General features: G+C 32.5%; 1 protein-coding gene across 1 annotated transcript in view; it reads left to right on the forward strand.

Annotated features, from left to right (window-relative positions):
* Positions 1-17,349, forward strand: part of LOC113378410 (trafficking protein particle complex subunit 10-like) — a 152,883-nt gene that overhangs the window by 116,996 nt on the left and 18,538 nt on the right. The gene's annotated exons all lie outside the window — the stretch shown is intronic.

Below are 17,349 nucleotides of genomic sequence, written 5' to 3' on the forward strand. Positions count from 1 at the left end.
TGGTCACGTTTGCCTGTCAGTAGAGTCCTTTTTGGTATCGAATTTTAAATTTTTTGCCAGTAGAGTCTTTTTTCGAATGATTTTTTTCTTGTCAGTAGAGTCCTTCTTCTATTCAAATAGTAAGGTCATTATTTTATGATCGTCCAATTTACTTGTCAGTAGAGTTCTTCCGTCTCTTAACATTTTCGTTTGCTCGTCAGTAGAGTTCCTTTCTTCTTCATATTTTTGTTTGTTCGTCAGTAGAGTCCTTTTTGTCTTAACATTTTCCATTGTTCATCAGTAGAGTCCCTTTTTTTCATATTTTTGTTTGCTAGTCAGTAGAGTCCTTTTTTTTCTTCATATTTTCATTTGCTCGTCAGTAGAGTTATTTTTGGAATTTGGTTCGTTAGTAGAGTCCCTTTTGACTTCACATTTACATTTGCTGGTCAGTAGAGTCCCTTTTTGTCTTAATATTTTTGTTTGTTAGTCAGTAGAGTCACTTATGTTTTCATACGTTTATTTGCTCGTCAGTAGAGTCCCTTTTTTCTTCATATTTTTGCTTGCTCGTCAGTAGAGTCCTTTTCAGAATCGATTTTTAGTTTATTTATCAGTAGAGTTCCTTTTGTTTTCACATTTTCGTTTGCTCGTCAGTAGAGTCCCTTTTTTCTTCATATTTTCGTTTGCTCATCAGTAGAGTCCTTTTTAGAATTTTGTTCGTCAGTAGAGTCCCTTTTGACTTCATGTTTTCGTTTGCTCTTCAGTAGAGTCCTTTTGTCTTTTTATTTTCATCTTTTTGTTTTTTTTTTTTTTTTTTTGAAATTCGATACTTAGTTTGCTTGTCAGTAGCGTCCCTTTTGTCTTAACATTTTTATTTGCTCGTCAGTAGAGCCACTTTTCCTTTTCCAATTGTTATTCAGTTTGCTCGTCAGTAGAGTCCCTTTTTATCCACCTAGATTGATTTTCACATTTTTGCTGGTCAGTAGAGTCCTTTCCATATAATACAGTTTTTATTCTTATCTCTTTTTCTTGTACGAATTTGATTAATAATAATTACATCAATAAACCGTTAGATGTCGTTACTATTAATTTTCGTATGCTCCCAGACTACATCGCACAATATTCATCTCTGACGTTTCGCACTATCATAAATCCCTTCAACGTCAATTTCTTTCTTTAAATACAAGGATTGGAAACGTCATCCGTCGTCTTTTCATGACGAAAAGCCATTCGATTTTTATATAAATATAAATACAGAAATGCTCTATAACCTCCCCCTTCTCTCTCCTTCTCCTAGTTAGATGATATTATAGATGTCGCCACATATGTCTAAAGCCTAAATCAAAAGGGATTTATTTCGAATGTGACAAGAAGTGACAGGACGAAGGGATAAACGGGAAAGGATCAAGGGCCGGGGGGGAAAAATTATATCCATGGGCTATCTAGCAATGAGTTTGAAAGAAAAGGGACTCTACTGACGAGCAAACTAAAAAGATTTCTAAGAAGTTGAGAAAGGGCCACTTCTAACGAGCAAACTTAATTTTGACCTAGAAAATAAAAAAGAACTCTACTGATCAGCAAACTAAATATCGATACAGAAGTAAAAATAAAAAGGACTCTACTGACAAGCAAATTTATCTTTGGCCTGGAAACTGATAAAGGGACTCTACTAACAAGCAGACTTAGTTTAAAAAAATAAAAATGGACTACACTGACGAGGAAATTTTACTGTCAAAATTAATTAGCAATGTAGAAGATTTAGAAAGGGGACTCTACTAACGAACAAAATTTAATTGTATACAGAAAATATAAAAAGGGACTCTACTAACGAGCAAACTTAATGTTTCTCTAAAATATAAAATATAATCTAATAAATGTCTAGAAGATAATTTGGCTCGTCAGTAGAGTCCTTTTTTTAAACTTCCAAATAAAAATCAAGTTTGCTCGTCAGTAGAGTCCTTTTTTTATTCTCTTCATAATTAAAATCAACTTTTATGAACAGTAGAGTCCCTTTTTTAAAATTAAAAATTTAAAGTTTGATTTGCTCGTCAGTAAAGTCCTTTTTTTATTTATTCAAATCAAAATTAATTTTGCTCGTCAGTAGAGTCCCTTTTCTTCAACTAATTCAAAATCAAAATTTGCTCGACACTAGAGTTCTTTTTTCATTTTCTAGATCAAAACTAAGTTTGCTCGTCAGTAGAGTCCCTTTTTCTTTTCTAAAACAGTATTTAATTCGCTCATCAGTAGAGTCCCCTTTTTCTAATTTAAAGCAAAATCCAAATTTGATCGTCAGTAGAGTGCTTTTTTATTTATTTATATAAAAATCAAAATACAGTTTGCTTATCAGTAGAGTCCTTTTTTCTATTATCTTAATTTTATTCGCCAGTAGAGGGCTTTTTCTTCATTCAAATCAAAATTTTAAGTTTGCTCGTCAGTAGAGTCCCTTTTTCTTAATATAATTTAAAATCCTTTTTAAGAGTCCTTATTTCTATTTTTAAGTTTACTTATCAGTAGAGTCCTTTTAACTTTCCAATCCAAACGTTACTAGATCCACTAGTACCTTCTACATCCTCCTCCTTTTTCTCCTTCTCCTTCTCCTGCCCCTTTTCTTCCTCCTACATCCTCCTCCTTCTACATCCACCATCTGAAAAACATAAAGGGGACTTTACTAACAAGCAAACTAAATTTTTATTTCAAAAAGTGAGTTTACTGACGATTAGTTAAATAACGATTAAATGATAAAAAAAAACTCTACTGACAACCAAATTTAATTTTCATCTAGAAATTTAACAAAATGACTACTCCCTATCAAACTTAATAAGAATGTACAAAGGGACGAGTAAAATCAAATATAAATACAGCAAAAAAAATCTTCAGAACAAAAACTTAGCACATTTTCAGATCCCAATTTAAATTAAAGTTTGCTCGTCAGTAGAGTCCCTTTTATATTAACTTAGAAATAATATCTATTATTATTGATTACGGCTTGCTTATGAATAAATAAATAAATAAATAAATTATTTTCATTTTCTGCTGGTCAGTAGAGTCTATTTTATTATTTTTGTATTTACTTGTCAGTAGAGTCCCTTTTCTTCATTCAAATCAAAATTTTGAGTTTGCTCGTCAGTAGAATCCATTTTTAAATTTCTATACCAAAATTTCTAAGTTTGCTTGTCAGTAGAGTCCTTTTAAACATTACTAGATCCACTAGTTCCTTCTACTCTACATCCTCCTCCTTCTACATCTTCCTCCTACTACATCCTTTTCCTACTCTACCTCCCCCCTCTTCCTCTTTCTTCTATACCAAAATTCAAATTTGCTCGTCAGTAGAGTCCTTTTGTATTTATTTACATAAAAACCAAATTTGCTAGCAAGTAAAGTCATTTTTTAATCTTCTATACAAAAATTCAATTTGCTCGTCAGTAGAGTTCTTTTTATATTATTACCATTTTGCTCGTCATAGAGTTTTTTTTTTTCTTAATTTAAATCAAAATAAATTTGCTCATCAGTAGAGTCCTTTTATTAAATTTAAATAAGTTTGAATAAGTCCTTTGTTTTTTATTTTTAAATTTGCTCGTCAGTAGAGTTCTTTTAGTTCAAACTTAAGTTTAATCGTCAGTAGAGTCCGTTTTCTAATATTTTCACTTTGCTTATCAGTATAGTCCTTTTAACTTTCCAACACAAACATTACTAGATCCACTAGTTCCTCCTACTTCTACATCCTCATTCACCTTCTACATCCTCCTCCTCCTCCTCCTACCACCATCTCGTCGTGATCCCCCTTCTGCATGAATTCTGGAATATAATTAACTTTCAATAATCTCGGTCGGACGATGCCTCCACCGTCCTCCATCTAGTAGTATGTAATCCTCCACCGTAGTCCTCCACCGTCCTCCACCGTCCTCCACCGCCAGTAGTAGTTCGACTCTTGTCGTAATATATCGGGTATTAACTAAGGAGGCGGAGAGGCGGATCTCCGGAGCAGATATTTCAACTGGGATTATTTCGAGGAGGAGGAAAGAAGCAGAAGACCCAGGGCGGGTTGCGAGGATACTGAGACGAATTTAAGGAAGGCAGAAGTGGGATGGATGTGTAAGGGTGTAAGGGTTTTTGCATAGGGATCTGGCGAGGAAAAGGAAACTGGGGTGGATGTACGAAGGTTTTGAAGAATTAGAGTTGGTTTTGCTTGTCAAAAGAGTCTCTTTTTAAGATTCTATATGTAAATTAAAGTTTGCTCGTCAGTAGAATCCCTTTTTAATCTTCTCATGTCTAAATTTCGTTTCGCTCGTCAGTAGAGTCCTTATTTTAAACTTCTAGATTTAAATTAAATAAATTAATTCATTGTTATTTTAATACATCGCTAAGATATTTGTGTAGTGCTCGTCGAGACCTTTCATTTGATACCCCACATGCCTATATTTGAAGTAAAACTTTTTAACTCATACTGGACCGCGAGTTCTGCAACCCATTGGTTTACTTTTTATTGTATCTCTTGTAAATTTTGAACCGTTCGTCCGAATTGAATGCAACATTCGACAAAGCTGTGTTAAATTAAATTATCTATAACATTTGTTGTAGTTATAATTGAGTTTGACTTGTCAGTAGAGTCCCATTTTTATTTTTTAGAATGAATTTTAAGTTTGCTCGTCAGTAGAGTCCTTTTCCCTTCATTTAAATCAAAGCTAAGCTTGCCGGCCAGTAGAGTCCTTTTTCTTCATTCAAAAATCAAGTTTGCTTATCAGTAAAGTCTTTTTTTTCTATTTTTTCCATTTTACTCGTCAGTAGAATTCTTTTTTCTATTCTTTCATTTTGCTCTTCAATAGAGTCCTTTTTTATATTATTTTTTTAGTTTGCTAGTCAGTAGAGTCCATTTTCTATTATATTTGGACTCTACTGACGAGCAAACTTTAATTTTTATGTGGAAGATTAAAAAACTAATTCTACAGACGTGCAATCTTTAATTTAGATAAAAAAAATGGGACTCTACTGACGAGCAAAATGAAGATATTATAAAAAAGGACTATGCTGACGAGCAAAATGGAAAAAATAAAAGACTTTACTTACGAGCAAAATAAATTTTTGATTTTGAAGATAAAAATGACGACCATAACCAAACATAAGGAAAAGGACTCTACTGACGAGCAAATTTAAGTTTTATCTAGAAGATGCAAAGAGGGACTATACTAACGAGCACACTTAATTTATTGATCTAGAATATAAAAATGGTGACCACTGAAAAAACTTTAAGAATAGATAAGAATTACAAAAATGAGAACAGCATAAATTTAAAGAAACATAGAAAAGGGACTCTACTGACGAGCAAACTCAAAATTAAAATAAAAAGGACTCTACTGACGAGATCAATGAAAATGTTAGGTAAAAGGATTCTAAAGGACGAGTAAAATGAAAATAGGAAAAAAGCCTCTACTCACTAGCAAACTCTAAAATAGTAGGAAAAAGGACTCTACTGATGGGCAAACTTAAAATTTTGATCTGAATGATTAAATTAAATTAAATTAAATGGATTCTACTGACGAGAAAATTAAATTTGATCACAAAGGTAAAAAAGATTCCACTGACAAGCAAACTTGAAATAGCAAATTTTAATTTTGATCTCAGTAATTAAAAAGAAACTGCACTGATCAGCAAATTCATATATGACTTTGCTCGTCAGTAGAGTCCTTTTAAACGTAAACCAATTAAATAAAAATTAAATTAAGCATGTGGGGTATTAAATGAAAGGTCTCGACGAACACTAACCAAATATCATGGTAACAAACTCAACGAACGTCAATGACTATTTGGCAATATTAAGATATACAGACTTGACGTGAAGTCATATTGTTTTAAAAGATAAGATAGATCTTTCAATTTAGAACAAGTTTGCAGAATATTTCATTTTGGATGAACCGTTCAAAAGTTACGAGAGATATAATATAAGGTAAACCAATGGGTTGCCGAAAACGTGTTCAAATATGAGTTAACAAGTTTTACTTCAAATATAGGCATGTGGGGTATCAAATGAAAGGTCTCGACGAGCACTATACAATATCATGACTTTCTCAACAGATGCCCGAGGAAAAGGAAAATGGGGTGGATGTATAAAGATTTTGTTCTGAAGATTTTTCTGAGTAGATATTTCTTGCTGTAATTATAGTTAGGTTTGCTCATCAGTAGGGTTCACTTTTCTCAATATTCTAAAACAAAATTAAATTTGCTCGTTAGTCGAGTCCCTTTTTAATTTCCTAGATCAAATTTATTAGTTTGCTTTTTCAATATTCTCAAGATCAAATATAAATTTTGCTAGTCAGTAAAGTTTTTTTTCTGTTTTGAAGGCCAAAATTAAAGTTTGCTTGTCATTAGAGTCCCTTTTCAAATTTTCCAGATTAATTTTCAGTTTGTTTATCAGTACAGTCCCTTTTCAAATCCTTCTAGTTCAAAATTAAATTAGCTTATCAGTATAATCCTTTTTATAATCTTTTTAATCTTCAAAAAATTTGCTCGTCTGTGAGTCCCATTTTCTATTTTAAATATCAAAATTCAAGTTTGCTCGTCAGTAGACTTCCTTTATTACATTCTAGATTTCTCCATAAGTTGCTTCCCAGCTGATTCTCTTTAAACTCAATTTTCTCGTCAGTAGAGTCTTTCCATTATCTTCTACTAGATCAAAACTGAAGTTTGCTTGTCAATAGAGCCCTTTTTAAATAAAAATTAAATTTGCTCATCAGTAGAGTCCCTTTGTCTAGATAAAAATTTAGTTTGCTTGTCAGTAGAATCAGTAGATTTTCACGGTTGCTTGTTAGTAAAGATCTTTTTTATTTTCAAGATCAAAATTAAAATTTCTCGTCAGTAGAGTCCTTTTTTAATTATTTTGTTTGCTTGTCAGCAGAGTCTATTTTCTAAAGTTTCAATATTTGCTCGTCAGTAGTCTCTTCCTATTTTTTCTAAATCTAAATTTGCTTGTCAGTAGAGTCCTTTTTTGATAAATTAGATAAAAATTAAATTTGCTCGTCAATTGAGTCCCTTTTAAATTTTATATTTGCTCGTCAGTAGAGTCCCTTTTATATTTTCTTTTAAAGCCTATAGTTTAAATTGCTTGTCAGTAGAGTCCTTTAATAAATCAAAATTACGTTTACTTGTCAGTAGAGTCCCTTTGTTGAACTTTTAAATCAAAATTCCTATTTGTTCGCCAGTAGAGCCTCTTTTTTAGACAAAAATTTAGTTTGCTCGTCAGTAGAGTCCCTTTTTATTTTCTTCTGAATTAAAATCAACTTTGCTCGTTAGTAGAGTCCCTTTTTTTAAATTAAAACTCTAAAGTTTGCTCGTCAGTAGAGTCACTTTATTTCTGTTTTGCACCGTATTTAAATTTGTTCGTCAGTAGAGTCCCTTTTTATCACTCCCAATTTAAACCTAGACTATCTATTTCCTCGTCAGTACAGTCCCTCAGTGTTATTACGAAAATTGCCTACGCACCAGGGGCAGACTCAAAGCGGGCATTCCTTTGAGCTTAAAGCTCCTAGTACTACTACTACCACTATTACAAGTACTTCGAAACGAAAAGCTCCGCCGGATCACTCTAATAAGCTGTCTACACGGCCGTGGGAAAAGGATAGATAGATACAGATATATGTATGTTAGAGCGAGATAGAGCATAAGTCAAACCGCAACGAGAGAGAGACGGATTATTACAGTCTTTGGGGAGGGAAAGAGATGGAGATAGATACAAGTGGTCTGTTCTGTGTGATCTGTTCTGTATGATTGTTCTGTTTAGTGCAACTGAATGCGGCGGTGGCAGCACTAGAGCTAAGGATGTATGCATGTATTTACGTTTCGGATCAGAGACTGTAGACAACTTCAGTTCGGATGATGTTTGTTGAAAATATTAACGTTGATAGAGTTGATGGGGGAGGATAATAAAGGGACTCTACTGACGAGCAACGTTTAATTTAGTTCTAATAAATTAAAAAATGTGTTTGTGATTTAAAAGAGAATAAAATAGGACTCTACTGACGAGCAAATTTGATTTAGATTTAGAAGAGAAAAGAGAGGACTCTACTGACAAATTTAAATTTTGATTTAGAAGGTTATAAAAGGGACTCTACTGACGAGCAAATTTGATTTTTGGTCTAAAATGTTAAAGAAAAGACTCTACTGACGAGCAAATTTAAATTTTGATTAAGAAGGCTATAAAAGGGACTCTACTGATGAACAAATTTAATTTTGTTTTTGGGAGATTAAAAATAGGACTCTACTGACGAGCAAATTTGAATTTTGACGAATTCTTTAGAAAGCTATAAAAGGGACTCTACTGACGAGCTAATTTAAATTTTGATTAAGAGGGTTATAAAAGTAACTTTACTGACGAGCAAAATGAATTATAAACATGAGAAGATAAAAAAGGACTTTACTGACGAGCAAATTTTATTTAGTTTAGAAGAAAATAAAAAAGGACTCTACTGACGAGCAGATTGAGTTTAAAGCGACTCTACTGGAAAGCAAATGATGAAGATATCAAGAAATAAAGGCGAGCAAATTGAGTATCGGCATGCGAAGATAAAAAAGTGACTCTACTGACGAGCAAACTTAATTAAAGACATACAAGATTGAAAAAGGACTCTACTGCCGAGCAACTTTAGTTTCTATCTGGAAGATAATATAGGGACTCCACTAACGAGCAAGCTGAAAACACTAAAAAGGGAGAAAGTTATAATAGTAACTCTAAGAAAGGGAAGAGATAACTCTACTGACAAGCAAAGGAAAATTTAGATTTTCACTGACATATTTGTAATAGAAAAGAACTCTACTGACGAGCAAAGTTGACTTTAGTCTTGAAGTTTAATAAAAGGACTCTACTGACAACCAAACTCTAATTTTGATCTAGAAGATTTGAAAAGGGACTCTACTGAGAAGCAAACTGTAATTTTGATCTAGAAGATGAAAAAGGGACTCTAACGACAAGCAAACTTTATTCCGATTTTGGGAGGTAAGAAAGAGGACTCTATTGACGAGCAAGCTGAATTATTAACATGAAAAGATAAAAAAGGACTCTACTGACGAGCAAGTGAAATCAAAATCTAGAAGATTTAAGAAGAGACTCTACTGATGAGCAAATGAAATAGGATTCTAAAATATAAAAAAGGACTATACTGACGAGTAAATTATATAAGCAATATATAAATCTTAAAAAATGAACTCTACTAACGAGTAAATTAAATTTTTATATAAAAAAGGAACTACTGACGAGGAAAATTTTAATTTTAATCCAGAAGTTTAATAAATGGACTCACTGGCGATCAAACTAAATTTTGGTCAAAAAAGAGATTCTACTGATGAAAAAACTTAAATTTTGATATGGAGATTAATAAAAGGACTCTACTGACGAGCAAATTGGGTTTAAAAAGACTCTACAAGAGCAAATTATAAAGAAATCTGGAATGTAATAAAGCGACTTAACTGACGAGCAAACTTTAATTTTTATCTAGAAGAAATTAAAAAGGGGCTCTACTGACGAGCAAATTTAATTTTGATTTAGAAAAGGGACTCTACTGATGAGCAAATAGAATTACAGACATGAGACGATAAAGTCCCTTTTTTATTTTTGAATTTGCTCGTCAGTAGAGTCCCTTTTTTTTATCTTATACATCAAAATTTAAGTTCGTTCGTAAATAGAATCCCTTTTTCTATTTTTGAATTTGCTTGTCAGTAGAGTCCCTCTTTTATTTAAATAAATCAAAATTGAAGTTTATTTGTCAGTGGAGTCCTTTTTTTCTATTTTTGAATTTGCTCGTCAGTAGAGTCCCTTTTTCTTTTATTTTACTCGTCAGTACAATCCTTTTTAAAATTACAAATCTGGACCAACCTTCAACTAATTATTCATCCCATTTACTATGTCAACTTCCCCACCCGCCCTTAAAACAAATAAATACAAAATAATTCATAACACTCTCTCTATAAAATTCCTCCACCATAGATGGCGCCCAACCAGCATGGGCGAGTCATGTATAATTCAAAATTTAATTAGAATAATAAATCTGCTTTTGCTCCACCGCCGCCCTCTAGAACCTCCCACTCCCAGTTTCCTACCCCCGTGTACGTGTTGAAATTATGTGGCGGACGACACTGGCAAACCCCAAAAACCTCATTTAGTGAGATTCTCGTGCAACTGGAGTGGGGGGAGGATGTAGAAGGATAGGAATGAATTGTTGGTGGAAAGTGTATTGTATTAAGTGGTGGATTTTTGACGCAATGCTAGTTATTTTTTTAAAGATTTTTATCAAATATGAATTTTCTTCGCAAAGCCAAGATTCTGTTTGCTCGTCAGTAGAGTCCCTTTTCTCGAACGCAAATAATGTATTTGGATAGTGCTCGTCGAGACCTTTCATTTGATACCCCACATGCCTATATTTGAAGTAAAACTTTTTGAATCGTGTTTGAACCCTAGTTCTGCAACCCATTGGTTTACTTTCGTTACATCTCTTGTAACTTTTGAACGGTTTGTCCGATTTGAACGAAATATTCGGCAAAGTTGTGTTAAATTAAATGATCTATAATATTTACTATATAGTTTTACTCTCATCGACTAATAATTGATTTGCTCGTCAGTAGAGTCCCTTTTTATATTGCAAATTACCATGTAGTTTGTTTATCAGTAAAGTTCTTTTTCTCTATTTCTCTATTTCGCTCGTCAGTAGAGTCACTTTTCAAATTTTTTGAGTTTGCTCATCAGTGGAATCACTTTTTGTGGAATCAATAATAAATAAATATTATTTGTTCGGGTCTCTTATCAGTAGAGTCCTTTGTTTGTTACAGAACAAATCGTGTGTTATTAAAAAGTAAAGAATTAAGTTTGCTCGTCAGTAGAGTCCCATCTTCTAGATAAAAATTAAGATTGTTCATCGGTAGTATTGTATTTTTGGCTCCGTCAGTAGAGTCCTCTCTTTTCTTCAAAATAACTTTTTAAATTTGCTCGTTAGTACAGTCTTTTTTCTATTTTCTTAGTTCCATATATTAAATCGAATTGATTTTTTTTTCCATAAAATCGAAATATTTGCTTGCTTGTCAATAGAGTTCCTTTGTTCGTTTTAATTCTTTTTTATCAAATACAAATTATTCTGTTTGTTCGCCAGTAGAGTTTCTTCTATTGTTTCAGAAAAATATAAGACAAAAGAGTCGATCAGTAGAGTCTCCTTTTTGTCTTAAATTATTTTGCTTTTTTCATTTTTTGAGTTTGCTCGTCAGTAGAGTCTCATTTTTCTCTTTTACTATTTTGCTCCCTTTTTTCTATTTTTTAAGTTTGCTCGTCAGTATAGAGTCGCTTTCTTTATTTTTTGAATTTGCTCGTCGGTAGTGGTGTCCCCTTTTTTTCTTCCACCATTTTTGTCGTTAGTAGAGTCCCTTTTTTTTATTACATTTGCTCGTCAGTAGAGTTCCTTTTTACTCTTCCACTATTTCGCTCGTCAGTAGAGTCCCTTTTTGATTTTTTGAATTTGCTTATCAGTAGTGTCTCCTTTTTTTCTTCCGCCATTTTTGTCGTCAGTAGGGTCCCTTTTTTTATTACATTTGCTCGTCAGTAGAGTTCCTTTTTACTCTTCCACTATTTCGCTCGTCAGTAGAGTCCCTTTTTGATTTTTTGAATTTGCTCATCAGTAGTGTCCTTTTTTTCTCTTCCACCATTTTGCTCGTTAGTAGAGTCCTTTTCTTCTGTTAAATTTGCTCGTCAGTAGAGTTCCTTTTCTTATCCACTATCTTGCTCGTCAGTAGAGTCCCTTTTTGATTTTTTGAGTTTTCTCGTCAGTATAGTCTCTTTTTTCTCGTCCGCTATTTTGTTCGTCAGTAGTATCTCTAATTTTATTAGTTTGCTTGTTAGTAGAGTTCTTTTTATTCTTCCATTAAATTTTCTTGTTAGTAGTCTCATTTTTTTTCTCATTTTCAATCACTAAGAAGAGTCTCTTTCCTATTTAGTTTGCTCGTCAGTACAGTCCCTTTTTCTCATGTATATATTTATGTGTGTGTAACCTATAACGAGTGCGATAATTACCATCCAATTTCAAATTAGCCGCCTTTACCGTTTTACGATGATTTTCGCAATAAAAAAAACGGAATGATGGTTTCCTAGACGTGTAATTAACACTTAACGGCCGGCGGCTATCCGTTTTACGACAGCCGTTAAACCGTTTAACTCAGTTTTTTATTCGACTTTGATTGATATATCGATATAAACAAATATCGAATGACGGACAGAACTATCCAGAGATAGGCGAATCGAAGACCATAGGAATGGAAACTTAGAGTGAAATAAAATAGTTTTGTTGTGAATTATAAATGGTAGGAAGGAGAATAAAGAATTCTACTGACGAGTATTAAAATTTCGTAACAAGATATAAGAAAGAGAAAAGGGACTCTACTGACTATCAAAATTTGACAATATGAAAAAAGAACTCTACTGACGAGCAAAATGCAATAAGAAAAAAAAAGAGAGCAAACTGAGAAAAAACAAAAAAGAACTCTACTGACACAATAAGAAGAAGAAGGGACTCTACCGACAAGCAAACTGAGAAAAAAAACAAAAAGAACTCTACTGACGAGCAAACTCAGAAAATGATAAAAAAGGACTCTACTGACAAGCGAACTCTAAAAAAATAATAAGTGACTCTACTGACAAGCAAACTAATAGAAATAGCAACTCTACTAGCGAGGAAACTAATAGAGATCAGAAAGGATTTCTACTGACGAGCAAACAAAAAAGAACTCTACTGACGTCTAAACTATATAGCAAAGAGAATCTACTTATTGACTGAAAATAGACTCTACTGAAGAACAAAATAAAAAAACAGGAAAAGGGACTCTACCGACGAGCAGACTCAGAAAATACAAAAAAGGACTCTACTGACGAGCAAACTAATAACATAGAAAAAGGGACTCTATTGACGAGCAAACTAGAAAAATTAGGTAAAAAGGAACTTTACGAACAGACTCAGAAAATGAAGAGACGGAGTCACTATTTCAATTTTTGGAGTTTGCTCGTCAGTAGAGTCACTTTTTGCTTTTACCTTATTCTGCTCTTCAGTCGATTTCATTTTTCCTTTCTTAGAGTTTGCTCGTCAGTAGAGTCCTTTTATTGAATTTTTCGAATTTGCTCGTCATTAGAGTCTCTTTTTTGCAATTTTTAAGTTTGCTCGTCAGTAGAGACTCTTTTAGGTTTTTTTATTGGTTTGCTCGTCAGTAGAGTTCCTTGTTGTATTTTCTAAGTTTGCTCATCGATAGTCATTTATATTTTTCTATTTTCTCAGTTTACTCGTCAGTAGAGTCCCTCTTTCATATTTTTACAGTTTGCTCAACGGTAAGTCTTTAAGAAAGAATAAACAATTGAGTTTCTTATATCCAAATGGAACACTACTAACGAACAAACCAGTTCTGGATTTTAAGAAGAAATAACATATGGGATAATTGTTCAAAGAAGGGACTCTACTGACAAGCAAATTACCATTAAAAAGAGCAAGAAACTCTACTGACGAACAAAATTCGATTAAAAAAAAGGGACTCTACTGAGGGCAAACTCGAAAAATATGGAAAAAGAGACTCTGTTTCAGGATTACAAAGAGCGATCTTTTATCCTAGACCTGCCTCTTCATTTTATCTTCTATTATCTTATATAAAATCGTCTCGATTTCTGTGAAATCCGATCGTCGAATCGTCAAATCGTCAAATCGTTAAATGCTCTTTTAACGATCCGATTAACGCCCGTTTAATGTTTGGCATCGTAACGGCGGCGACGAAACCGAAGGCGAAGGGAAATCCCCCGAACGAGCAGAAGTGGGATGACAGAAGGAGACGATCGAAGCGCTTTAGTGGTAGATCACACGTTATTTGTTCTGTAAACAGACGCTTGGCGGCGGGGCGGTAGGGCGATAGTCGATGAGAGGAATTAGATAGGAATTAGAAGTCGGAGAGAAAAATACTAAATGGTAATAGAGTGATAAAGGACTCTACTGACGAGCAAATTATATATAAAGTTGGAAGATAAAAAAGTTTTATATTTAGTCCAGAATATATTAAAAAAGGGACTCTACTGACAAGCAACTTAAATGTCGATCCAGAAGATTAAAAAAGGGACTCTACTGACAAGCAACTTAAATGTCGATCCAGAAGATTAAAAAAGGGACTCTACTGATAAAAAGTAAATTAAATAATAATAATTATAAATAAGAAAAAGGACTCTACTGACGAGCAAATTAAGTTAAAAAATAGATGATGAAAAAAGGACTTCACTGACGAGCAACTTTAATTTTGATCTATAAGATTTAAAGCGACTCTACTGACGAAACAAAATATTCGTTTTTTTTTTAAGCTTTACAATTATATAGTTAATAATTGTAAAAAATGGACTCTACCGACTAGCAAATGAAGTTGATAAATCTATGATAAGAAAGGGACTATACTGACGAGCAAACAAAAATTAATGAACACATCTAATAGTTAGTCTTTTTATTTCAAGGTGCATTTTAAATTTGATCATCAGTAGAGTTCTTTTTTTGTTTCAACGTTTGCTTGTCAGTAGAGTCCCTTTTTAATTCTTGAAATCAAAATTAAATTCGAATTCTATTTTGCTCGTCAGTAGAGTTTCTTTTTTTGTTTTAAGGTGCAAGATTCGCTCGTTAGTAGAGTTCTTTTTTAATTACAAAGTACAATTTAAAATTGCTCGTCAGTAGAGTCCTTTTCTAGTTTCAAAATATTTTTTAAATTTGCTCGTTAGAAGAGTCCCTTTCCAATCTTTTCCAATATCATAAAAAAAGTTTGCTCGTCAGGAGAGTCATTTTTTATTATTTTTATCAAATTTTGCTCGATAGTAGAGTTCTTTTTTCTTCATTTCAATTTGCTCGTCGGTAGTTCTTTGTTTTTTTTATTGATTTCATCGTCAGTAGAGTTCTTTTTCCTTTTTTATTTCAATTTGGTCGTCAGTAGAGTTCTTTTTTCTCTATTTCAATTTGCTTGTCGGTAGTTCTATTTGTTTTTTCATTGATTTTATCGTCAGTAGAGTTCTTTTTTCTTTTTTATTTCTATTTGGTCGTCAGTAGAGTTAGTTGTTTTTGTTAAATCTGTAAATTTACTTGGCTCGTTAGTAGATTTTTATTTCCTTAACAGTATTATTTGATTTGCTTGTCAGTAGAGTTCTTTCGGTGAATAAAAAATATACTTCACAGTCATAATAGTTCTAGAAATTTAGTTTGCTTGTCAGTCGAGTCTAGTTTTCCGGGTCAGCTAGTATGTATATATATATATATATATATATATATATATATATATATATATATATACACATATATACATATGCATCTTTTCGTTATATAAATAAATCAATTCCGCCTGCAACTTATGCAATTCAATAACATTAGTACACAAATCCGCCAACAAGCTATTCTCTTGCATCTCTTTCTATCCCTTACACAAAACAAGAATTTCTATACTATTTCTATCTCTTTCTTCGTCCTTCGTCCTTCGTCGTCGTATAATGTAATGTTATTAAATAATAATATGAAAATATTATCATATAATTTCATATAAGGATTTTCATTCGGGGCGCAGCCGACGACGTCATTTTATTTTATTTTTAAGAAATCTTTTTAAGAAAAATTGAAAAATAGGAAAAGAAATTAAATGAAATATGAAGGGATGAAAGAAATTGTTGGGGATGTTTATTAAATGCTGAAAAGTGCAGTAAGGGAATAATTATGTTACGAAATAAGAGATTTTTTGTTTTGCTCGTCAGTAGAGTCACTTTTTTGTGTTTTTATTAGTTTGCTCGTTAGTAGAGTCCCCTTTTATCACATTTTTAGAATTTGCTTGTCAGTAGGGTCCCTTTTTAGCCTTGATCTAATTTAATACGTCAGTAGAGTCCTTTTTTCATCATTAAGATCGAAATTTATATTTTGCTCGTCAGTAGAGTCAATTTTAGCCTTGATCTAATTTAATTCGTAAGTAGAGTCCTTTTTCATCATTAAGATCGAAATTTATATTTTTCTCATCAGTAGAGTTCCTCTTATGTCTAATTTTATAGTTTGCTTGTCAGTAGAGTTCTTTTTTATCGATTTGCATGTCAGTAGAGTCCCTTTTTATTTTCTTTCTCTTTTTTTGTCAGTAGAGTTCATTTTGGCATTTTTTTCGGTTTGTTTGTCAGTATAGTCCTTTTTCTTCATTGCAAAATTAAGTTTTCTTGTAAGTAGAGTCTTTTTTTTTATTTTTTTATTTTGCTCGTCAGTAGAGTCCCTTTTTATATAATTTTAGTTTTTGCTCGTCAGTAGAGTCCCTTTTTACCTAATTTTATTTTGATCGTCAGTCGAGTCCCTTTTTGATTTTGTTTCTCATTTTGTTCGTCAGCAGAGTCCCTATTCATTTCGGTCTAGGCACAATCTAAGTGACAACTTCTCACAAAAATATTAACAATTGGATTTAGAATGTGTCTTTAGCAGCACTTTTTTAAATTTGTCAAATTATCGAAAAATGTGCCTGTCTAAGCACAGTCTAAGCGACATACTGATAGCGACATACTAATCCAAAATTACAAAAATATTTTATGGAAAATAAAATAAGATGTAATAATTTTCTACTTATTCTCAAAAGCAATTGTTTTGTCAATACGAGCAGAAATTTCTTTGAATCATTCAAATCGGTTGATCCGTGCGCCCGAAAACGTGGACGAAAAAATGTGAACATACAAAACACACACACATCCATTACGTTTTCTGAGGTATGCCCCTTAAAAATGTTCAGAAACCTCTGAAACGTGAAGAAATGCAAAAATTTTCATTTTCGATTTTCGGCCCATTACTATAACTACTACCCTACGGGAAGTTAATAAAATCTCTAATTGTTTTATAAAGGGTTGAGTGAATAAAAACATTTATATAATTCATAGTGCAATTTAATACAAACCAAAAACAGTTCTATTATTATTGAGCATTTAAATAATATTGAGTGAAGATAAACAGAAGTGTGCAAGTGCATCTATATAACAAAAACCACCAAAAAACACTTAAAAAATATTTAAAAATTATTTTAAAATAATAAATTATTATTTATTTAAACCAAAGTGCATTTAATAACAAATTAAAAACTAAACAACAGTTCTGGGCATCCCGGTGCCCTTAAAATACAGGGGCGGAGTTACAACCCTACAAGAGCCCCCTATTTCTTGTAAGCTCCGCCCCTGTATGAAATGCGACCCTAGATGTCGCCTCTTGAGCTACAGCATTTGTAAGAGTTTGAAAAAACTAGAAAAGGTTAATGATAATGAATAATGAGATTAGTTTTATTCGCCGCCAGTTTTTGTGTACGACGTCGACAATTTTTGTTTCTATTTCAGGATAATTAAGAATA

Source organism: Ctenocephalides felis, unplaced genomic scaffold (genome assembly GCF_003426905.1).
Source record: "Ctenocephalides felis isolate EL2017-DRISC unplaced genomic scaffold, ASM342690v1 CF-g0.4_SCAFFOLD_01886, whole genome shotgun sequence".
In the NCBI taxonomy this organism is placed as follows: Eukaryota; Metazoa; Arthropoda; class Insecta; order Siphonaptera; family Pulicidae; genus Ctenocephalides; species Ctenocephalides felis.